The sequence below is a fragment of the Cervus elaphus genome, chromosome 15 (assembly GCF_910594005.1).
Source record: "Cervus elaphus chromosome 15, mCerEla1.1, whole genome shotgun sequence".
Classification (NCBI taxonomy): domain Eukaryota; kingdom Metazoa; phylum Chordata; class Mammalia; order Artiodactyla; family Cervidae; genus Cervus; species Cervus elaphus.
Window position 1 is genome coordinate 78907068 of NC_057829.1, and position 26111 is coordinate 78933178.

General features: G+C 41.7%; 1 protein-coding gene and 1 non-coding gene across 6 annotated transcripts in view; one reads left to right on the forward strand and one right to left on the reverse strand.

Annotated features, from left to right (window-relative positions):
* Positions 1-26111, reverse strand: part of GFRA1 (GDNF family receptor alpha 1) — a 224586-nt gene that overhangs the window by 175977 nt on the left and 22498 nt on the right. The window lies entirely within an intron of this gene.
* On the forward strand, positions 11240-11311 carry TRNAC-ACA. Its single transcript has one exon. It is a non-coding gene; the product is annotated as a tRNA-Cys (tRNA).

Consider the following 26111-nt stretch of genomic DNA (forward strand, 5'->3'; position numbering starts at 1 on the left):
CAAAACTTACTACAAAGCAACATTGATCTGTGGCATGGTTATGTATTTTAGACACACAGATCTATGAAATAGAATTAAGAATCCATAAAAAGAACCCTCACATTTATGATCAACTGAATTCTGATAAGACAATTCAATGGGGGAAAATAATATTTTCAACTAATAGTGTTGGAACAACTTGATATCTACATGCAAAATAATTAAATTATTTAATTAATAAATAACCTCATTTCATACCATATACAAAAATCAACTCAAAATGGTTCAAAAAGGTAAAACTATAAAATTCTTAAAAGAAAACACAGGTATAAATCTTTTGACTTTAGATTAGGCCATAGTTTCTTAAGTATGGAATCAAAAGCACAAACAATAACAACAAAAAATAGATAAACTGAACAACTTCAAAATTAAAAACGCCTGTGTCTCAAGGGCAACATCAAGAAAGTGAAAAGACAACTCACAGAATTATAGAAAATAACTGCAAATCGCATATCTGATAAGACATTTGTACCTAAACTATATATAAAGATGTATTACAACTCAAAAATAAAAGACAAATAACTCAATTTTAAAATGGGCAAAGAATCCAAACAGACAATTCTCCAAAGATATATAAATGGCCAATACGCACACGGAAAGATGGTCCACATCACTAGGCACCAGGGAGATACAAATCAAAACCACAGTGAGATACCATACCACACGACTATGATAACTAGAATGGCTATAATCAAAAACATACCTGTTGGTAAAGATCTGGGGAGACTGGAACACTGCTGGTGGGAATGTAAAATGGTGTACCCACTGGAAAATCTGGCAGGTCCTCAGATGGTTAATAGAGAGTTTATCATATGATCTAGCTATTCCACTCCTAGCCGTTTACCCACCCCCCCAAAGGAACACATACATCCACACAAAAACTAGTACATGAATGTTCACAACAGCATTATTCATAATAGCCAAAATCTGAAAACACTCTAAATGACCATCAACTGGTAAATATTTAAATAAAATGTGGTATATCCATACAATGGGATATTATTTGGCAATGAAAAGAAATGAAGTCCTAATACATGCTACAGTGTAGATGAATCTTGAAAATAGTTTGCTAAGTATGGTTTCATTTGTATGAAATGTACAGAACAGGTAAATCTAGAGACAGAAAATAAATTAGTAAGCTAGGGTAGATGGCAGGAGAGGATGAAGGGAGTGACAGTTAAGGGGTGCAGGGTTTCTTTCAAGATGATGAAAACATTTTAAAATTGACTGACTGACAGATGGACAACTCTGCAAAATACCGCTGCTGCTGCTGCTAAGTTGTTTCAGTCGTGTCCGACTCTGTGCGACCCCATAGACAGCAGCCCAGAGGCTCCTCTGTCCCTGGGATTCTCCAGGCAAGAACACTGGAGTGGGTTGCCATTTCCTTCTCCAGTGCATGAAAGTGAAGTCGCTCAGTTGTGTCCTGACTCTTCACGACCCCAGGGACTGTAGCCCACCAGGCTCCTCCGTCCATGGGATTTTCCAGGCAAGAGTACTGAAGTGGGTTGCCATTGCCTTTTCCAGCAAATATACTAAAACCCACTAAATTGTACACTTTGAGTGAATTATATAGTATGTGAATTATATCTCAATAAAGCGATTGAGGAAAAAAAGAGTGAGTCTTGGATTGCTGGTTACACTTCTAATGACTGGCAATGTCACTACTTCTCTGGGCCGCAGTGGGGCAAGCCAATCTCATAACTGCATCCAGCACTTCATCCTATGGACACATCTAAAGAATCATGCTCAGGTACTGGGCACCATGCTGGGCAGTGAGAACGCTGTGCATAAATGAAAAACAACATCCTCACTTCTCAAGGGATCATCACCCAGGGCTTCAGTGTAACCTAGCCACAGGTGGCTACCGAGCACTTAAACGTGCTGAGTCTGAATTGAAAGCGTAAAATTTCAAGGACATCGAATTTCAAGGGCTGAGCAAAAAAAGTAAAATAGCTCATTAATAATTGTTTATACTGAATAACATGCTGAAATGATATTTTGGACAGACTGGGTTAGAGTAGATGGTAAAATTAATTTCACCTGTGCTTTTTTACTTTTGAATGTGGCACCAGGACATTTAAAATCACATCTGTAGCTCATATTCTGTTTCTATGGGGCAGTGCCGGTTTAGGTTTTTAAATATAAATAAAGCACTGAAACTTTCCTGACTCCCAGTGTTTTGGAAGATTATCTTATACAGACTTCTAAATGGTAATTAACTCTGAAGTCCACTCAGCGGTTATAAAATGCCCACTGCTCTACAATTACGGAGGCACAAAAGGTCTCTTGTTTGCTGCCCTCTGCCAATTGGTCCCTTGGACTAGAGATGAAGATGCTCGGCTTGGCCTTTTAAATATTGGCGTGCCCAAGTCTTCACAAAGCACAAATGTTTCCCAAATAAGGCAGGCCCAGAAAACTTCATCTGAACTCTTTAAGACTCACGATCAAAAGGGTTGCCTTTTGAAAATGATTAAAGATCACACTGAAATGACAGGCGCCTATTCACAGAAAATTTCTGCTGAAAGAAATTCCATCTACAAGGGGCTTTGCATGTCATCTGCAGGGGTTCCCTTCAGCCCTCAATTGTGAACCCTGAGTTGTTTATTAGAGATTTTCACTTCTCCTTCTTTGACTACCTCTTTGATCCACATGTCCAGGGTAATAAGAACTGGGCCTATGGGGCAGAGGCAAGCTCTACACTTCCGACCTTGTTGCAACTTTATAAGAAATCCAGAGGTATGTCTGTGCCCTTGGAGAGGACACAGAAATGGACCTCAGATGTGGCAGGCTATGGAGATGAAGTGCGATCACAAAGTAGCTGAGACCCCTACCAACACATCTTGTTTCTTCTTTACTCAGCAAATGCCCAAAGAAGTGTGCCAACTGACCTTTTTATTCCTGGGCTCTCTGGAGTTAAGAGAGAAGGTCTGGGGACCTCCCTGGTGGTCTAGTGGTTAAGAATCCACCTTGCAACGCAGGGCGTGTGAGTTCGATCATTGGCCGGCAAACTAAGATCCCACATGCCACTGGAGAACTAAATCCCTCTGCTGCAACTAGAGAGCCCACTCCCCACAACTGGTGAGCCTGTGAACCACAGTGAGTATCCCGCATGCCATAACTAAGACCCAATGCAGCCAAATAAATAGACACATATTTTTTAAAAAGACAGAGAGAGAGAAGGTTTGGAGGTGAAGTAAGGTATCCAGAGTCACAGTCTTGGTAAGTGGCACAGCCACGCTTCCAACATGGGACGGCTAAAGTCCAAAGCTAACAGCCTTTTTCCGCACTGAACTATACTGTCATCCTTTCATTGCACAAACACCACTCTAGGGTGTGTGCAGTGGGAATAGAAGGTTAGGGTGACGTGTTTTGAAAAGATAATATGCACCAGAATCCTGCCTGCTCAAGCGAGATGCTCTTCAATTCCTACACCTACTTCTGTTCAGTAGCTCCAGTAAACTGAAATGGAAGGCAAGTTTCATTGGCTTAATTACCTCCGTTCTGCGCATAGTGGAAGCAGAGACAAAATCTCTCAGGATCCTTCATCTCCTCTGGGCGTGCGGTGGGTAGAAGTAGGGAACACAGGGCTTCCTTCAGTGTCCTGTCATCAAAGACCCACTTCTTCCACACGCTCACAAATGGAGGGCACACTGTACCATGCTCGTTCTACCACCCAAGGCAGGCCGTGCCCCATGCTCGGCGCCGGACACGCGGAGATGCACACTTGTGGGTCTCTGCCCTCTCAGCTGTTCCTCAGTGAGTGCCTAACAAGTTGTTTTAAAGGGCCTATGTTTGGGGCAAAGTGGGCTGTAAAGAACAAAGCTCATTTCTGGAGCTGGTTTGTGGCTTGAGATGTTGTCTCAAATTATAGCAGTCGTTACCAAATGTACCTGATTTTGTGTTTCAAAAGAACCCGCTGTAACATGGCTATTTCTAGATGGCCTGTTTCAGGGCCTGGGTAATCAAACTCTCATTAACCATTCTCCTCCCACCACTTCCATTTTCTCCCAGACCTGGGAGACAGTAAGCAATTGCCTGCCTTAGAAAAACCCTGGGTGGTGTGATTTGGAAAAGTAAAGAAATTATGATGGAAATGTCATTGTAGACCATCGTAAGTCTGAATCCCTCTGTTCAAAGATATCTCAATTATCTCCAGCTAGCGACTCCTAGGAAGCCAGATGGCTTCAAAAGATAGCCAGGGCCAATACTCTCTCCTTTATCTCTGTATCTCTGGGTATGCTGGGCAGGATAATGGCCCCTCAAAGATGTCCATGTTCTAATCCCAGGAATCTGTGTCTATTTTACCTTAATTGGCAAAAAGGACTTTGCAGATCTGATTAAATGAAGGGTCTTAAAATGGGGAGGTTATCTCAGATTATCTGGGTGGAAACAATATAATCACATGAATCTCTAAAAGTAGAGAGCCTTTCTCTAGAGAGATGCTCAGACAGGAAAAGGGCCAGAGAGATGCTAAGATGCTGATTTTGATTATGGAGGAAGAGAGCTATGAGCCAAGGAATCCAAGTGTCCTCAAGAAGTTGGAAAAGGCAAGGAAATAGATTCTTCCTTAGGGTATGCAGAAAGAACACAGTCTTCTTAACAAGTTGATATTAGCCTAGTAAGACCCATACTAGACTTCTGACCTATAAAATTGCAAGATAACAACTTTGCGTTGATTAAACCACTGAGTTTGGAATAATCTGTCAGGGCAGCAAAAGAAAGCCAACACCCTGGCTTACACCAAACCAAACAGTGGGATATCAGGCAATGAGGACAAGTGACCAGGCAGTGACTGCACAGTCAAAACAACTGGCTTAACCAACTCATCAGTTCTGTCCCAAAGAAAGCTCAAGCATTTCTATGGAATGACCCCATACAACTCCCATCAAAGATGAGATTGAAAAAAAAAAAAAAAAGATGAGATTGAAAGTATAAACTGCATCAAAGCGCTGGGCTGCAGAGAAGGAGCCAACACTTTGGGTTGACTCTGTATGTTCTTGTCGGCCCTGCAGAACTGTTGGGTCATTATTCATCTAGGACCTGCTCAGCATCATAGTATCAGACAGACCTCTTCTCCTGTGGAAGGCGAGTAGGGAAAGCAAGAGTAGTATTCCCCGAGTCTTGCTCCTAAGACTTTGATCCTCCCCAACCTCCTTAAGTGTAGCCTGCTGTGTTCATTGCAGATACTTGGAATGACAAAGGGAGATGAGGAGGGTGCTCCTCTCCTGGCTTAAACCATAAACCTATGATGCTTCTATACAGAAAGTTAGTTGTAGGATTGCCCTTCCCCTCAACACACACATGTTTGAAGGAAATATGTTAGTTTCTGGAACTAACTGTTAGGGCTTAGTTCATGATGGAGGGACTGGTAGGCACCCTTCTCCCTCTTCCTTTTCTCCTTAAGGAAGAGATGATGGTTTATCTTAAGCAGTTATCACTGATGAAAGTAATTGTGTTGGAGCTTCTCTGAGCCACTTTGTACTTGACCACATCATCCATCCAAGGAAGTAGTCATCCACCTATCTGACAACTTTCTGGAGGTCTCAGTGTTTAATCTCATCAACCCAAAGAGCTTATCATTGAATAGCAAATAGGGTAACTGAGAACATACAAACTTGTCAAAAGTATGGTTCCTAACCAAAGGGATTCCTGATCCATTAGGATGATTCTCAGCACCACTGCCTGAGTGCCTACCCTATTCAAAGTACTGCATATGTGTTTTCTGATTTAATTCCAATAGTGTCCCTAAAAGATGAGTTCATTATCCCCAGATGAGGAAACTGAGGCTGATAACATGTTCAAGGTCATAGTGCTATTAAATAAAGGAGCTTGAATTCAGAATCAGGTCTCTCTCATGCCAGCATCCAGGTTCTTCTCACTATGTTGGATGGCCTTCCAGATGGAAAATATTTGTTCCCCAGAAATTTCTTAAAAAATGCTACAATGTGTGTGTATACACACACACACACACACACACACACACACACATATGAGATTCTCACTTGAAATCTAGCTTCTCTAGCTAGTACAGGGAAGGGTTCTTGGTGACATAAACAAGACTGGTTTCAACTCTAGAAATATTTATTGAGCAATTACTAGACAGAAGCCATGCATATAAACAGGCCAGAACCCCACATTCTACTAAAGAAATCAGGCCTGCACACACACATGTGCACACATACACACAATCATAGGACAGAAAATAAGAACTGTATCAAAGCTGTCAGCTAAAAAGGGGCTAAATAAGCAGCAGCCAGTGAAATTAATGGGCTTTCTAGGTGGCTCAGTGGTAAAGAATCCACCTGACAATGCAGGAGATGCACAAGACACAAGTTCAATCCCTGGGTTGGGGAGATCCCCTGAAGAAGGAAATGGTAACCCACTTTAGTATTCTTGCCTGTAAAATCTCATGGACAGAGGAGCCTGGCGGTCTAGTGTCCCCGGGGGTCACAAAGATCAGACACAATTGTGCAACTGATCATGCACTGAAATTAACTGAGTATGCTTCGGAGGGAAAATACACTCCAAAAGCAGAAGCAGAAGGAAAACATGGGGATGTGGAAACACAGAGCATCTTGGGATGAAAGGAGCATCTATCTCAGTGTTCTCAGGGCAGAAAAAAAACAGAAAGGAAGCTAGAAAGGTAAGAGGGGGATAGATTCCAGGTTGGGGAAAGCATTGAATATGATGTTAAGGGAAGTTTGGACATTATTTTCTATTATAAAATTATTGTTTTATATATATGTACTTAAAATGCATTCCAAGGGGAGCCATGAAGACTTCTGAACAGGGAAGTGAACTGTTTTCAGCTGTGCTTTAAGAGATTTCCGGAGAGAGGTATGGGAATTGGCAATGGCAGATGGGTCCCTGTACAGTCTTTGTGAGTGTCCTGAGTCTGTGAGGTCTGACCAAGAGCCTAGATTTCTAGTCCCAACTTGTTCACCACTCTCTGACATGAGTCAAGTTATGATAACTTCCTGAACCTCAGTCCTCCCATACCTAAACTGATGAGGTTGAACTAAGTAATTGCTAAAAATCCATCTAACTCTAAACCGCTATGATACAAAGTTACAAATCTGTACTCACCACAGCAAATGTGCCTTTGCATCATGAAAAGCATGGAGATAACTAGTCCTAAAGTCACTTGGATCTCATTGCAGAGTCAAAAGACATAATTTATGTAAAGTATTTTTTCTAATGTATTATATATGTTAAGTAAATCCAAGTGAAAGTTTCTTATTTTGAAGGCTACCTTGATTACATAATGTCTTCCTTTCCCAGCCTTAAAAAGTAGTATTCCCTTTTCCCTTTCCAAATCAAGACCTTTGTCTTAACTAAAAACAGCTGCCAAGTTTTTCCCAACTCACCTGCTTAGTGAAGAAAAATAATCTGGTGGAATATACCCATAAATTTAAATTCTAACTACAATATAAAAGCTAATGCTCTGTGGCAGGCATTACTTCACATTTCCACAGCACCTAAATCAAGACCTGGGCACACAAGCTTATTTAAAATGAATTCAGCCAAGATATGAATCAACTGCACTTCCATCTGCAAAGAGGACCATTTCAGAGGGATTTTTTTTTCCCCCCAAAATATGGCTATGTGAATGATGATGTTATTACTGGTATGGAGAGGATGGCCTAAGAGAAGAGAGGAGGCAAACCTCTCTCTTCCTCAGTGGTTCACATTCTCTTCTTTTCAACAAATATCTGATGACTCAAAGGGCAAGAGCTTCAGATAAGAAGGCTGCCTCTTTATGTCAAACTATCCAAAACTGCTGCTGAACTCTGGAAACTGTTAGAATAGATAGGTTAAAGATTAAACATATTCCGTACTATTCAGAAATACCGTGAGCGAAAACACCAGAGAATTCATCCTCCCGGGGAATATACATTACAGAGTGTAATTTGGCTGCCCTCCAGGATCTTGTCTTAAACAGCTATTGGGTGATTTAAAGAGATGAGTATTTTAGTGCCTTGACTTTTCTTTAAATATACACCATTTGAATGAATTCATTTATTGTAAATATCAAGATATTGTATTTAAAATTTCATATCTCAAAAAAAGTTCTTGGGATTTTTCTTTAAACCTTTAAGATAGTTAAATGATTCCTAATTTAAAAAAAAAAAAAAACTAATCCTGGTGTTTAATGATGATAAAGAACTTGTCTATTTTTGTAACAAATCACCAGAACAAAAAGCTATTATGGAGTAATTAAACACCACATTCGGCATAGATATGGAGAAAGGAAGAATTGCAAATTACTTTTTACAGCTTGTTCTGAAGTTTTCTGAAGTGGAACACATTTTAATCATTAAACTCCTCAAAGGTGTTTTAAAAAAAAGTAATCAGGAAGGCTATGGGACCATCTCCAATTCTGGGGCCCCAAAGGCTCAGATGTTCCCAGGATCTACAACTAAGGGTCATCATCAGTGTGAAGTGCCATCTTGATCTTGATAAGTCACTTCAGAGGGAACTCCTGGAAAGTCCACTTCTCAGGTATTTTCCTGCTTAGGAGATCTCTGACCTTTCAATAAATACAGCTTGCTTGTTGAGGTCAAAGAACAAGTTAAGTTCAGGCCTAAACCAGAATTCTAAGACACTCCCTTCTGTTCCGTCTTGTGATAATTCAAAAAGTATACTTACATTGAATTGAGTGAGTCAGATTTCTGAGTACACCTGGCAGTGGGTGAGCATGTTAAATTATAAGGATTCCCTGTCTTAGGGAGTTCCCAGGATTAATCCCCAGTATCTCAGAGCAATCCAATGATTTCCCTGCACAGATGCCCTGGGCAGATACTGCTGCAACCTGGCCCGGCCCAGCTAGGATGCTGAGTCTCCCTGGTTTAAGGACCCAGGACTCACTCTCCTCTCTTGTGACCCTCTCCCGCCGAGCCCTGCTAGACCTAGGGCTCCACGGAGACACAGCCTGCCTGCTCCATTGCTCACCTGGCTCCTCTCTCCATCCCGCCCAGAGCCACGACCCGTGAGACACTCCCAATCTATCAGCATCTTTCTCCTTCTGTCCAGCCCAAATGGCTTCCTCTTTGAAAACTGAACAATCTGATTACTTTGCCTGGCTTCTTTTAACAAACACACTTTTTCATTTTTTCCCCCAACACAAATTATGGATAAAAGTCCATCTCACATAAAAGGGGGAAAAATAATTTATTTTCCTTAAACCTCACTAACATGGCTTTGGGGAAAAGTCTTTTATTTACTATAACTGGTGCCTGGAATGGGCAGCTGTGAATCGATTCACTCTTGGATATGGTTCCTTTTGTTTTGCTCCTCAGCCCCTGGGTTAAATAAACATTTTAAATCTCTTTACTTTTTGGGAATAGGTAAAACTGTACTTACATTTACAGCTCTGATGAATGCAGAGTTCTTGTGCTAATCCAGAAAAGTGCTCGGATGACCCCACTATCACTGATTTTTGGTTACCTTTCAAGAAAATGCCCACACTGACTTGTTTTATTCCCTGTCCAGTGTAACTTTTAAAGTGCTGGGAAGAACTTCCAGCTACAGAAACTCATTTAATTCTCATTTGACTCGAGTCACACCACTTACTTGTTTAACTGGAGAGCATCTTGGGATCTAGCGATATAAAGGGACAAACATAAAGAAGAAACCAGCTCCAACTGGTGTGGGGAAATCAGGGCTAGAATTCTAACATTTAGACAGCCTTTTTCACCTGAGATGGATATTTCTGAACCCTCAGAGTATAAAGGTCATGTCTATTCTGACCAGAGTATACCTTAAACTCAGGATACATAGCAATGGAGATTTCACTCAAGGGAGGTCCACTCATTGGGGTCCAGGATCAGCTAATTCTTCATAGACATGGGCCTGTAAACTCTGCCCTCTGTTAGATTATGCATTTGATCTCTTATTGTCCCCCTTATATACACAAATACTCGGTAATGTAAGTTATACTACAGACAGACAAAAACTATATTACTCAGGGCCTCTGCATGGAGCCCAGAGGTTACACAAGGACCCACACCACTAACCCAGAGTAGCACTAGGAAAATCAGTCTTCAAGCTCCAGATCCACTGAGTCAGGATCATCTGTATCCTTCTCAGAGAGCAGATAACCAAACCACACCAAACCCTTGGAGCTGGTTTGCCAAGGCCACTCAAAGGGAAGACACGTGTAGCTGAAACGGCCATTATAACTTGCCTGAAAGTGCATCATTTCCTAAGAAGCCCCAGGCTGTTAATCAGTTTCATTTTCTGATCCACAGATTTCTTTTTCTTAAGAAATAAATCTCCAAGTGCATGTACTCTCCCTAACAATGAGTGAAATGGTGCTGACCACATCTGATTGAATATCCAAACATTTTGCTAACTCATAACCCACCCCCGGTACCTGGAACCCCAATCCGAACCAAAGAAGTTGATCCAGCCAGTGGCTGCCCCACGCTGAGTAAGATGGCAGAGTCCACCAGAATGGGTTTCATCAACTTTCCCTCCCCCAAAATGACAGATGTCCACTTCTCACAGACTGAATGTCTATGACCACCCTCCCCCCAAACTACACCATGCTAGTACCTTACCTCCCAGTGTGATGGTATTTGCAGATGGGGCCTTTGGGAGGTAGGTAGGTAGAGATGAGGTCCCTCATGCTGAGATTAAAGCTCTTAGAAGAAGAGACACCAGAAAAAGCTTGCTCCCCACATTCCAACCACCCCCCAACCACCAACAGACACGAAGAGGTGATGTGAGCACATAGAGAGAAGACAGCCACCTACAAGCCAGGAGGAGAGGACTCAGAATGAAACCTACACCTTGTTGGCACCTTGATCTTGGCCTTCCCAGCCTCCAGTGAGAAACACATCGCTATTGGTCAAGGCACCCAGTCTGTGGTGTTTGTTATGCTAGCCCAAGGGCGTCCCAGGTGGTGCTAGAGGTAAAGGACTCGCCTGCCAATGCAAGAGATATGAGTCAGGAAGATCCCCTGGAGGCAGGGCATGGCAACCCACTCCAGTATTCTTGCCTGGAGAAACCCATGGACAGAGGAACCTGGAGGGCTTCAAGGGTAAACTGAGAAAGACATCACCCCTGTGAGCTCTGCAACTGCCCTTCAGGACAGTGAGAGAGGAGGAGTCCAGTGAAGGGAGCCATAAAGGTCACGTCTATTCTGACCAGAGCCTATTTACCTTTGCTTCTGCATTTGTTGCAGGCACACTGGACTTCCCTGCTGGCTCAGACAGTAAAGCGTCTGCCTACAATGCAGAAGACCCAGGTTCGATCCCTGGGTTGGGAAGATCCCCGGGAAAAGGAAATGGCAACCCACTCCAGTACTCTTGCCTGGAAAATCCCATGGATGGAGAATCCTGGTAGGCTACAGTCCATGGGGTCGCAAAGAGTCAGACACGACCGACTTCACTTTCACTTTGCAGGCACATAACCAGCAGGAGATGAACGTGGGCGCCCCCTAGTGTCTGCTGAGGATAACCACCCCTACCCAATGTCCCCCGAGGGGAGGGGCCCCAAAACAATGGGGCTGCCACTCCCTCCCCTGCCTCACCAAGCAACTCCCCGGAAGGAGCCTGGAGGCAATGCCTTCGCCAGGAACCACAGAACGGAGAACAACAATTTCCTTTCAGCACGGAACAGGGCCCCGGGTGGAAAATTTTCCCTCCATTCCCAAAAAGAAGGTTGCCAGGACCAGATACAAAAGGAGAAAAGTACATACTGTTTCGTATTTATAAAAATTACCAAGTAAGAACAAATCACTAGGAAGAAAACAAGCTAAATTAATACGGTTCCTGCCTTCCAGGAGGCAGGTAATCTGAGGAAAAACAGACCCAGAGGTGGGGGAAAATATGATTAAAACCAAGCAACTAGTGAAAACTACTAAATAAATCCTCCATATATATACAAATTAAATATCCACTGTGGGTATCCCATATGAGGGAAGAAGCAGCTGTTAGAACTAAATGACACATTTATTTAATCAAGAAAGGATATGAAGGTATATGGTCTTGTCACCACCTCTGCAAGGCTCCCTATCACTTCCCCAAGACACTCAGGAAACAATCTCAACTAGGCTTCCAGAATGTTTTATACCTTCCCAGGCACCCCATTAGTAATATCCTGTGAGTATCCCTTCTCCACTTCACAGGAAAGGCTTCCTTCTTACCTGTAACTTTGTTTCAACATTGCCACCACTGCAACATAACCTGTGCTTCTTTTGAGCCAGGCTTTGGATAAGAACTTGAGGTGCATGATCTCATTTAATCCTCACAACTAACTTGTAAGGCTCTACTATTATTATTTTATAAGAGGCAATATATTTACATGGTATAAAAATATTTTTAAAAACACCAACATAAAGGCATATAGTACAGCCTCCCTCCCACTGCAGTCCCCCATAGGCCAAGTTCCCATACCCCTTTCACATACATGCCGCGCTTAGTCACGCAGTTGTGTCTGACTCTTTGCGACTCCATGGACTGTAGCCTGCCAGGCTCCTCTGTCCATGGGATTTTCCTGCCAAGAATAATGGAGTGGGTTACCATTTCCTCCTTTCCTGCATTTCCATCCTTCAGGGGATCTTCCCCACCCAGGAATAAACTCGCATTTCCTGTATCTCCTGCATTGCAGGCAGATTCCTTACCACTGAGCCACAAGAGAAGGCCTTTCACATATAACTATTATTATTCATGTCTTATGTATCCAACCACAGCTGATGTATATAAAAGCCTCATGTTTTATATAAAAGGTAGCATATTATACAAGTTGCTCTGCACTTGGAAATGTTTACTTATCTTGGAGATCTTTACACAGAAAACTATCTCATACTTTTCTTATAGCTATATAGTATTCCGCTCTGTGATTGAACCAGAATATATTTAACCACACTTCTACTGATAGACACATGGATGCTTACATTATGATATTTTACAGATGAGAAAACTTAAGGCTCAGAGAGGTTAAGTGACTTGTCCCAAGTCACACAGTTGGTATGTGGCAGAGAAAGGACTCAAGTTGATTCGATTCAGGCCTAAACTCTTAAGCAATTTGCTGTATTTGTTGCCCGGCACAATGCCTGGCATGTAGCAGATACTCAATAAATATTTTATGAGTAGATTAATGAGCCAACAAAACTGCAAAAAATATAAAAATTAAAAAAAAAAAAAAGAAAAAATAGCAAGAGGAGCAACTCTGTTCTTTCTTTCCTGCATTCTTCACTGATAACCACTATTCTTCACTCTCTAGATACCCACATCTACTTCCGTACACTGTATCGTAACAGCAGAACAAAGACCTGCAGCCATTCCTGGGTCCTGCCGGAGCCGTGTACATTATTTAATCCTATTCAGACTCTGGATGAAGGATATCCTAGAATGGATGCAACATCACCTCTGTTGGCCAAAAGCCCCAAAGGGCTGCTCAAGAAGGTCACAAGGAGGTGGGAAATGAGAGTTCCTGGGGCCAAACAGCACCTGTGCCTAGACCCCGGGGGTCACAGTGAGACATCTGAGCGTCACTGCGGATTAGACAGCCAACTTCCAGATCACTCCCGGACTTCACAGCCGGTTTTCCTCTATAATGCAGACATCCCCCAAACCTTCAGCTCCTTCCAAATGTGCCAAAAAGCTGACACATGTAGCCTTGTTTTTACACTGTGTTTTACGTTCGGCTCAGCCGTCCAATAAATTTAACACCAGAATTATATACAACATTAAGTGCATTCAAACACAGCTGATTTCTTCACAGGCCTTTGTGAGCAGCTGCGGGGAAGGTAAAGTATCTGACAGCAGGAAAGCTGCGTCTTTCAACACTACAGGCCCCAGGGACCACTGGCCAGGAAGGTAACCTCCCTGTGACCTCACAAGGTATCAGAAGGGTTTAATTCTCCTGACTTGTGTTAGGAGAACATTACAAACATCACCATCTGCACTCAGCCTTCCAGCCCCTCCAAAGACATGGGATGCCTGCCTTCAGATGAACCAGACTTAAAACGACTCAGAATGTGACATATACCATGCTGCGTCTACATTCTCTATATGTATTCTGTATACATGTGAAATTTCTGGAAAGTGAGTGACTGCCTTGAGAAACACACACCCATCCTTCCTCTGATCCTTTGCTGTCGTGTTTGATAATAAGAGTTATTTATTCAACAAGGGCTCAGAATTACAACTTAATTGGTTGTCATCTGCTCAATGAAGAAATAATGTCCTCTCCAATTATTCTAATCTAATCCATTTAATCTAAAATCCATGCGACATTACAGATTTTCCTGAGACAGAATAGTTCAATCTCTTCCTCCCCATTTAATTCCAAACTATTGACATGCAAAACAAATAGCCATTCCTTTTAAAGGTTGCAATACCAAAAAAGAATCTATCATTTTTGCCCATCTTGAAGGCTAGCTTGCTAGCTATAGGATTAACATTTGCAATTTCCCTAAAGTGAGAAATTTCTGAAGATTATGTGTTTGCCTTTCATTTTCCTCAACTGGGCTCACCCTGAAACACGTAGAACAGAAATCTCAAAGCAGGAATATCAGGAGCCACATTCAGCTATCTTAGAAACAAACAGAAAAATGCATTTTACCAAGATGTCCAGAGAGAAAGAGACAGACAACACCCAGCCAATCAGTCAACAAACACGTTCATCTTAATTTGTGGGTTTCCATTAAAAATGTTTATAGACATAGTTCTTTCTAACACATTATGTTAATAAATGTTGTGTGAACAAAGCCTGTGTCTAAACACTGTTATGCTTTGCATGCCTGTATTTATCAGGTTTCATATATAGTCAAAATGCAGATCACGACAGAACAATTTCTTGACATTTTTGTTTTATAATTATTATTATCACAGTGCAATTCTAGTGGGTCTTTGCCGGATATATATCAGAGGTGAAAATCTTTTTAAAGTAAATCATTATAAAAATCTCTTTCCTTTATACCGTGCTGGAAGTGCAGTGTCTAAAGGTCTTCTGGGAAAATAAATAATGGAAATTTTGTTATTGATCTCATACAGAGGCAGTGAATCTAATGAGTTATTGTTATTTTACCCACAGCAAATATTATGTGGTCCAAAATAATAACATTCAATTAAAGAAAGAAAGTCAGATAGGACATAAGATAAAAACGTAACTTAACAATGAATTCCTTTTCATACTTCCTAAATGCTAATTTAGTCTGTCATGTACTTAGAATGAAATTCTTTTGAAAAGGTAGTTTCCCATGCCATGGTAATAATTAAAATGATTATTTATCTTGTTATAGACAAGTATCATCATCAACAAAAGAAGGTTACTGGTCTTCATTAAAAGATAATTTATATTTGGGTTTTTTCTTAATCTAACAACAATAGCAAAGCCGACAGTCAAGTCTCCCAGGATTTATCAAAACTTTTGAAGAGTTAAGTCTGAGCAAAACCATAAATGCAACCTTGAAAATGTTTCACAGTGGAGCCCTATTAGCACGGATCCTCATTATATGAATTGAGGGTCATCAGACTAAAAGGTCACAATGTGTCTCTTAGGACTTGCTGGATCCGGGAAATCAGAGCACTTCACCTTCAGCGAGAGAAAAAGAGGCATCTACAGCAGGTGTTTGTCTGATTTCTCCATGGTATATTATAAAAAATGGGAAGCCACTGCATTTAAATATTCTGTATCTGGTTCATCAAGCCACCAAGAAAATCCAAGTGACTTGAGTCTTAGGAAGCAGCTGCCATAATCCTAAATCCTAGAACAAAGCTCCTACTGTTTTGCCAGGCTAACCTAACACACTTGCTTTTAACTCCCATCCTTGTGACTTAACTTCTCCACAGCTCTGTTCTTGCTGGATGGTGAGACCCCCCAACCCTGGGCTCACTTACTCAGCTTTATCCTCGCATTACTCTTTCTAGGCTCAGACAATGCCTCACCCATCTCCCCAGGCAGCAAAAATTAAGACTAAAATCTTGGCACCCATGGCTATTTTCTTTTCCCTACACAGAAACAAAACTACATTTACAAAGAGGTGTTTTCTAAAGATGGATTTCTCTTCAAGGGGTTAAGTCCTAGCTTCTCTCAAAAACCAAAGAACCCAAAGAGTGAATGACTCACTTTGAACATTTTCCTTTTAGGGACACATAAATGACATTTGAGTGGCAAAAAAGAAGGTCTTCGTATAGGCAGAAAACAACCAGAAAGGGTATGTCTGCCTACCATTCATCATAGGGTATCGCAGGTAGCTTTCATCTGCCTTTCAAACCCATTAGCCATGAGCAGCTTGCTAGAGGATACAGACTAAATCTTATGTTTCTCCATAACCACACAAATATTTGTAGACTAAAAGGAATAAATGAATGAAACCAGCTGAGTGCTTACTCTATGTCAGGGAAGACAATAAGCTTTTAATCTTCAAGACAATCTCATAAGGTGCGTAAAGGTATGTCAAGATCATCCTGTTTTGTAGATGATGAAACAGAGGCTTAGAAAGGTTAAAATTATCCAGCCAAGACTTAAGGAGTTGGGACCTGGTATCACACCATATGGGGCTTCCCAGGTGGTGCTAGAGGTAAAGAACCTGCCTGCCAATGCTGGAGATGTAAGAGACATGCGTTCCATCCCTGGGTTGGGAAGATCCCCTGGAGGAGGGCGTGGCAATCCATTTCTGTATTCTTGCCTAGAGAATCCTATGGATAGAGGAACCCGGCAGGCTATGGGCCACAGAGTTTCAAAGAGCTAGACACAACTGAAGCAACTTAGCAGGCATGCACAAAACCATATGTTCCAGAACTTATGCTCTCAACCATTGTGCTAAAGTACTTAAGTGATTAATAAAATGGCTCTCAATCCTCAAAAGCAAGTCCTTACTTAAGATGCAACTATTTTCACATAATGGATAATTTATAATTTCATGACACACTGGATTTCTAAAACATGTGCATTTTTGAAAAACAATACTCTCAGACATTGTAGTATCAGGGTGTTTTTTGCCAGAACTTAAAGAACTTTAAAAATCAACAACAGGGGGCAAAATGAATTCACACATTTCCAAGAACCTGTCACCAGGAGGTTCATGGTCCCCATGCTTTGGTCCAACTCTCTGGTTGTAAGCATTTCAAATTGCCTGGAAGAGACTGAGAAAACAGAGGTGCCCTGGAGAACCAAATCTGTCAAAACAGATCTCAGCCACACAATTGCTCAGCTCTTATCGTGCTTTCACCCCGATGCAACAATGCAGAGTCTCTGAAGGTCTTCGAAACCTCCTAGCTGAGAATCTCATCATTGTCCCCCTTGACCGTGTTAGCATCCCCAGCTGATCCAAGCAGCAGCTCAATGGGTATTAATCTGTATTGCTGCACAATGCAGATGAGTTTGGGAATGGAATTAAAATGCATTGGCTGAGCCTCCACTTTGGCAGTAAACAGAGGCTCATCAGAAGCAGGTACCATCTGGAACTGATAGGATGGTCAAATTGGATATTTTTCTAAACACAGGAGTATTTGCCATGCTATTTGTGATTGTTAGATACAGGTGAAGACCGAAGCTTTTTTAATGTACAGGACTTGACAGCACTGGCTAGACATCTGATTTCTCTAGAGGTTAGCTAGAAATATCACTCGATTCAGAAAGAAGCTCCTTCAACATCAGGGGCAGGAAAATCAACCTGCTACCCAGCTATTTCCCCTGGAAGGCAGAGAGTACCCAAGTATATGAAAAGTAGGTTCAAGTAAGAGTTTTGATATTGAAAAATGGTGCTTTCCAAAATGGAAATTGGAAGAAAAAAGTCAATCATACAACAGCTGTGTTTACACATACAAAGTGAAGTGGAAAACTGAGGCAATTACCCAGATGATTTCAATCAAAACATCCTCTCAAGTGAAATATCCAGAAAAGTGAAGATATAATATGGGGGACTCTTATTTTTTAGCTTGAATTATCCAGATAATTGCTTCATCTCTCCACTATTCTTATTTAGACATAGCCTAAAACCCAACCTGTGCATTGGTAATTGAAAATACAATCATTTGCAGATGTACATACTTAGGGACACAAGTGTCTATGGTTACAATTACATGCAGATGTAACTCAACACAGACCAGACCAGTCAAGTCTGAAGTTTTGGAAACCTGTTTTGAAATTCTGACTAAAAGCAGAGATTGTTCCTTTTAAACTCCACCTCTTATAAAAAGTCACTTTCACAGATAATGACAATTTATCCCCAAGACCTAATCCATATAAAATAAAACAAACCCTTAAAACTGCCCTAATTTGATTCTTTGATTATTTCAGGAGAGAAAGTATCTATGAAAGCAAATGCTTTAGTAACAAAGAATCCCTTCAAAAATTGCTTCCTTTTTCACTTCAGAAATATATTTCTCAAATCAGCTAGAAAAATGACCTCCTTTCTAAATATTACTTCTTTTCACCTTGATTTTTGAACTATCAGCTTTCTCCCCCCTCCCAAAAGTCCATAATTCCCATGTGTACCCCCTCCAAAGCTAACTTATTTTGGAATATATCTCCAACCACAGAAAATATTCAAATATTCATATCACAAAGGAGAAGAAGAGAATGCCACTAACTCAAATGCAGCCCCAAACTATAAATTCATTTTAATTAAAGATATTTGATAAGCACACATGCTGAAAGGAATGAAGAGGGAAGGGCTCCAGAAAAAGACTTATCTTTTTCAGAGAAATTAAAAATCGCACGAAGAATTCAACAAGCCAGAGAGGGCTCTTGAAACCTTCCATTTAAGTCCGATTATCTAAACACATTGGTTAAAATGTGCCTCTCATTTCTGGTCAATACGATAACCCGAACAGATGCAGATACATAAATTCCTCCCCGACCCCCCCAAAAGATAAAATACTAAATGCAAAAACAACAACAAAGACTCATGAAAGCTAGAAAAAGTCCGGGGAACTGGGCACATGCTTATGTGTGTATGCTCAATTGTGTCTGACTCTTTAGGACCCCATGGACTATAACCTGCTAGCCTCCTCAGTCCATGGGATTTTCCAAGCAAGATTACTGGAGTAGGTTGCCATTTCCTACTTCAGGGGGTCTTTCCAACTCAGGGATGAAACCCACATCTCTTATGTCTCCTGCAATGGCAGGAGGATTCTTTAACCACTGCGTCACCTGGGAAGCCTCGGCATATATTTATAAGGCAGTAATTTTCAACTTACTAAATGTGGGTTGCACATTTAGAATCATCTAGAAGCTTAAAAAAAAAAAATCTCTGTGGTGAGGTGCAGGTTTCAGGATACTAAAGCTCCCAGTTGATTGCAATGTACACTGGAATTCCAATGATTCCAGTGTACAGCCGAATGTACACTGGTGGTTCTAATGTACATTGAATTGTACATTTCATGTACAATGTACATGGAATTCCAATGATTCCAGTGTACAGCCCAATGTACATTGGTGATTCCAATGTACACTGTTACAGGGATGTTAAAGGATGTTAAGGATGTCAAGGGAGCAGCTGCCATGGTCGCAAACCTTTGACCAGAAAACTCTGAAAGCCCTCCCTGCATGAAACCAGAGACCCAGCAGTTCTAGAACTTGAAAAGAGACCCAGAGTATCTCTGCTCACTAGCCTGGGGCAAGATACAAAAAGAAGCTTGAATCTTTTAAGAGTCTGGAGTCCCAAGAATGCTCTTCACATGATGCGTGAGTTCCAAACCCATAAAATCCATAGAGCCCAGCCAAGTAATAGAGATTACCTCAAGAGCCTATGGTCTTGAATTTGACTTCTGGAATAAGAAGGCAGCAATTTTTGAAGGGGCTCTCTGTTATTAAAAACTGTTTTCTAACACAACATTATAAATCAACTATATTGCAATTTAAAAAAAAAACCACCTATTTTCATGAATACCTTCTCTCCTGAAATAATGAGAAACACAAAGAAGAGCCATTAAGAACATGTGTTATTTTATATGCATTTGTTTGGGCGGGGGGGAGGGGCAAATAGTCATTCTCTGCTTAAGTGACTTTTTATAGATGGTGGAGTTTAAAAGAAATGATCTCTGTTTTTATTCAGATTTTCAAAACATGCTTCCAAAACTTCAGACTTGACTCTGTTTATGCGAAGTTACACTGCCTTCAAGACTTCTGCAGTACTCCTAGGAAGAGCCATTGTCACTGCAGATAAACTTACAGTTGCAATATTAAAACCTACTCCAAAATAGACAGGAGCAACAACTGGAAGAATGAGAGAAGAGATGAATGTGAAAGTGAGTTTTTAAAAATACACATTCAGTGAGATAGAAAGAGAAATGGGAACCACAGAACACAGCCCAAAAAATAAGATTTTTTAAAAACATAGAGATTCTAAAATGAAAATATACTGTTTAAATAAAAACTTCCATAGATGAGTTCAGTGAAACATAGAAGAGAGAATGACTAGGAAGACAGGCCTAAAGAACTCAGAGAAATACAGAAATAAAATTATGGATCCACAGTTCTGAGAAATTGAGGAAAGAGTAACAACTCTGTTTTACAGAAGTCTAAAAGAAAGAGAACTGAAAGAACAGAGACATATTGGAAGAGATCATCACTGAATTTTCCAAACAACACAAAAGTACAGGTGTTCAGATAAAAGACAGAATAATACCTATTGCCAAACAGGAGAAATTCAAAATAAATCCTACCTAAATATCCGTGAAATCAGTGAATAGAAAACAACAGGGAAACCTTAAACTACTCAGATTAAGTAGAAAGAAAGAAAAATTTGAAATAAAAATTAAAAGGTTGCTCAAAGAAACAATCAGTAGACTGGCAACAGACTTCACATCAGCAACAACAGAAGCCAACTAGCAGTGGAATAATATTGTAAAAGTGCTAAAAGAAAATAACTGCCAAACTAAAGTATTATACTTAGGAAAATTATCCAAGAATGAAGACTAAATTAAGACATTTTGAAGTGTAAAAAGATGCAGTGAAACACATATCTGATTTTAAAAATTACATACAAAACATATAGAGAACTCTTAAAAATCAGTAGTAAGAAAGCAAACAACCCAGTTTTCAAAATAAGTAAAAATCTGAACAGACTTCTCACCAAAGAAGATACACAGATGGCAAATAAGCATATGAAAAAGTGTTCAACAGCATATGCTACTAGGGAATTACAAATTAAAACAACCATGAGCTATCACTCCACATCAATTAAAGTGGCTAAAATCCAAAAACCTGACAATGTCAAAAGCTGATGAGAATACAGAGAACCCTCATACATTACTGGTGAGAACACAAAATGCATAGCCACTTTGGAAGACAGTTTGGCAGTTTTCACAATGCTAACTATACACCAAAAATACAATCTAACAATTGCACTCCTAGGTATTTAGGAGTTGAAAAGCTATGTTCACAAATGAGTTGAAAAGCTATATCCACCACAAAAAATCTCAACACAAATGTTTATAACAGCTTTATTTATAATCTCCAAAAACCGAAAGCAACCAAAGCTGAAAGGAAGACATCCTTCCATAAGTGAATGGATGCAAAAAAAAAAAAAAAAAAAAACACCTGTGGTTCATGCAGACAATGGCTATCATTCAGTAATAAAAAGAAATGAACTACCAAGTCACAAAAAGATGTGGAGGAAAGTTGTATAATTCCAACCTGTGGCATTTTAGAAAAGGCAAAACTAGGGAGGAAGTAAAAAGATCAGTGGTTGCCAAAGGCTCAAAGAAAGGGCAAGAATAAACAGATGGAGCAGAGGGGATTTTTAGAGTCATGAAACTATTCTATTTGATACTGCTATTGTTCAGCCGCTAAGCCCTCTCCAACTCATTTTTAACCCCATGGACTATAGCCTGCCAGGCTCCTCTGTCCATGGTGTTTTCCAGGCAAGAATACCAGAATGGGTTGCCATTTCCTTCTCCAGGGGATCTTCCTGACCCAAGGATCAAACCCACGTCTCTTACATCTCCTCATTGGCAGGGAGGTTCTTTACTGCTGCGCCGCCAGGGAAGCCATGATACTGTAACTGTGGATACAAGATATTCTACATTTGTCAGAACCCACAGAACTATGTAACAGAAAAAGGGAACGGTACATTTGTTAATAATAACATGTCAATATTGGCTCATTAATTGTAACAAATGTCCCACATTAATGCAAGATATTAATAATGAGAGAACTGTGGAGGAGGCTATATAAGAACCTCTATACCATCTGCTTAGCTTTTCCACAGATCTAAAATTTTAAAATATTGTCTATGATTTTAAAAAGAAAAAAAAAGGGCAGCAATTACTAGGCATGGACACCTTATGAAATAACTATTTAAAGATATGCATCAGCAAAAAGAACACTCAGAAGGGTTAGCACATAAATCAGTTAAATATGTTAGTAAATTGAAAAATGTACCGACTACTTAAAAACAATGAAAGTGGTTTTGGAGGATTTAAAAACGCATGAAAATATCCATCCCCTTGTATGGTATGTGAATTATATCTCAATAAAACTGTTACCAAAAATAAAATGTACATGGCCCATAGCCCAGTAGCTCTGTTTCCAAGTATAAATTCTGCCATATACATACAGAAAGGCCAGAAGAAAAACATTATTGTGGCATTATTTGTAATCTCAAAAACAAAAAAACAACCTAAACGCCCACCCACAGTGGACTATTATTCATGGAAATACATATACACTAAAGCACAAAACATGGACAAGATGAACAGCCACCCTGTGAACACTGAATTCCAGAGATTCGGAAGACCTCCGCTCAGAAGGCTGAAAGCATTTTAAAGTTTAATATGTCCAAAAGGGAATTCTAAATCCTCACTTCCCAAAGCAAATAACAGCACTCACCCCTGGTCTTCCCCATCTCAGAAAATGACACCATTTTTCACCCAGCTAAATGACAGCATCCAAATTGCCCAGAAGTCATCCCCGCCTTCTCTCTGTCTGCCGCCCTTAACACTCAACCCATCAGTAAGTCCAGTGCATCCCTTGGGTCTTAACGGCTCCAAATCACTAACCCAGTGTGAGCTGCCATTGGCTCAAGGGTTGATGCTACACAGTCTTCTAACTGGGTTTCCTGCTTCTACTCTTGCCCTACCAGAGGCAAGATCTACCATCAAGAGTACTACTTCTAAGACAAATAAGATCATGACTTTATCTTGCCACAAATCCTTCATTGGAAAAGACCATGATGCTGGGAGAAATTGAAGGCAAAAGAAGAAGGGGACGGCAGAGGATGAGCTGGTTAGACAGCATCACTGACTCAACGGATATGAATTTCAGCAAACTCTGAGAGACAGTGAAGGAAAGGGAAGCCAGGTGTGCTGCAGTCCATGGAGTCACAAAGAGTCAGGCATGACTTAGCCACTGAACAACAACTACAAACCCTTCACAGTCCTTCCAAGAGCTTCTCGTCCCAGGAGGTACAAACCCAAAGTCCTTATCATAGCCCAGCAAGTCATTCAACCATGTCACCCGCCCCAGCTGGCTCTTCTACCCCCGTTCATTCCATTGTCCTGCCATTGGTCACCATGTTCAGGACCCAACAGTACCCCCAGCCCTGGGCCTGGGCATTGGCTGGTTCCTCAAACACTGTATCAGATTCCACTGTTACTTCGGGTCAAACTTCTCACCAGAGAAGGCTTCCTCTGTCTAAGCGAGTGCTCCCCCTCCACTCCTCTCATCTCTCTCTCCTCTGCTTGTTTTCCTTCTACATCCCTTTACCAACTGTCTCCCCCTGGACAGAATGTGGGCTCCTTGAGGGCAAGGCCTCTTCCTGGCTTGTTCCTCACTGTATCCTCAACATACAGAACAGTACCTGGCCCAGAGAAAGAATCAGAAAATACCTGTAGAATTAATCAATTATTCAGTGATGCGTTTGTACACATCAACTTTACATATAATAGCTTCACATGGATAACCAACAAAGAACTACTATATAGCACAGGGAACTCTGCTCCATGTTCTGTAGCAACCTAACTGGGAAAAGAATTTGAAAACGAATAGATACACGTATGTGTACAATTGAATCACTTTGTTGTACACCTGAAACTAACACAGCATCATTAATCACCTATGTGTACGTTGCCTCAGTCATGCCTGACTCTTTGCAATCCTATGGACTGTAGCCCTCCAGGCTCCTCTGTCCATGGGATTCCCCAGGCAAGGATAATAGAATGGGTTGCCATGCTCTCCTCCAGGGGATCTTCCAGACCCAGGGATTGAACCTGCATCTCCTTCGTCTCCTGAACTGCATGCAGATTCTTTACCGTGGAGCCACATTCCCACGTAAAATAAAAAGTTAGAAAACTAAGAGGCAAACTGAGGAGTCATTTGTGTGTTCCACAGGTTGAATGAGACAGACCTGTGGTCTCAAACTCCTTCTAGAATGTGGGTGGCCTGGGAACATAGGGGGGAGGAGGAGAAAAGAGCTGTCAACCAAAAGGCTCCCTCAGGCTCCTTCGGATCCCAGAGTTCTAGAACTCATCATTTCACACTGTCTTGAATCCATGTCTCTCCCCAGAGTTGAAGGAATATCACCACCACCTGGTTTTGACCTGTGCAGTTTTCACAAAGCATCTCATGCCACGTGTCATCTCATGCCTGCCTGCCGAGGAATCTATGAAGTACCCAGGGCAGGCGGAGTGTGAGCCCGTTCACAGCTGAGGAGACCGAGCCCGGGAGGGCAGAGGGCATCATCAAGAGAAGGGGGTTCTTTCTGAAAAGCAAGTGAGCGGCAGCCCTGAAATCCAGAGCTTGGGCTCAGGGCCTCTTCTTCCCAGATGACTGTGGTCAGTCCTTCCCAAATGCGACAATGACGACCGCGAGCTGAGAAAACCATGCAGGCCCGCAGCTCCTGCCACAGTGGATTCCGACGAGCGGACACACAGGCTGTGTGTGCAGACCAGCGTTCCCCCGCCCAGTCTAACCAGACGGAGGTGGCTCCTCCAGTCTCAGCTCCCACTGGCCTCCTTCATCGCCTGCTCTCTCACATCACACAGCCTCAACCTCTCCCTTCCCTGCCCAGAATGTTCCTTCCACCCAGACCGAGTCTGACCCCCATTACTGGATCAGTCTGCCCCCTTAGCAAGCCCCTCAGCCATTCTAGTCTCCAGTCCAGTCATCCATTCATCAGCCAAGGGCCTGGACTTGGGTATCAGAAAGACTCTTTTATCCTCAATGGTCTATAATTAACTTCCATTTCATTGTCTTTAAAAGAAGAGGCAAATCAATGGAAACCATAAATCCAGACTTGAAAGAGAACTCTCACTTAAGAATTATATTTTCAAAACATATATCAGGAGGGCAACAGAGCAAAGTCAGAAACACTCAAACACAAAGCCTCCGGGTCCAACGCCAGCAGCTGCTTTGCTCACACCTCAGAATTCTAGAGCGGTTAACGCAGGCACGGAACCTTTCCTGTGTAAGGTGAATGAATGCATGCGCCTCCCCAAAGCAGGAACCATGGCTCCAAAGTCTCCTAGTGCTCTCTGCGCCCCCAGCTCCACCGTGGCTCCCTTCTGACCCACGGTGTCAGCCTTGCCCCCTTCACTGGCCCCCTGCCCAGGGCAGCAGCAAGAGACCATCACTGGCAAAACGGTACACGTCTCCTACCACACTGGCCTCCCTGTTCACGGAGACGGCACCTGGGGGCCTCTGCACTCTGCTAAATGCACTCCGATCAGTGCTGAGAACAGGCAATTCTTTGTCATTCAGGTCCCTGGGCAAAGTCACTTGCTCAGAGAGGCCCTCCTATTATCCTGATGCAGTGGGGTTACCCTCTCCCCTCTATTTGCTGTCATATTGGTCTATCTTCTTCAGATGACTTACTGTTATCAAAAACCACTAGCTTCTTTGAACTCATTATGCCTCCTCCACTAGACCATGAGCTTCCTGAGTTCAGAGCCCCATCTGTCTCACCCATGCCGTGTCCTCAGGACCCAGCTCTGTGTCCAGCCCACAGACGGTTGACTCGGTAAAAATTTGTTGATAAACGGAAGGAAGAAGTCATCCTAAGATCCCTGACAAAGCATCAAAGACCACAAGACAGGTCAGAACCGACAAGTTCCTAAGGAAAGCATGCAGTTGTAACCCAACAATTTTCAACCGAAACAGCACGCCTGGGGTGG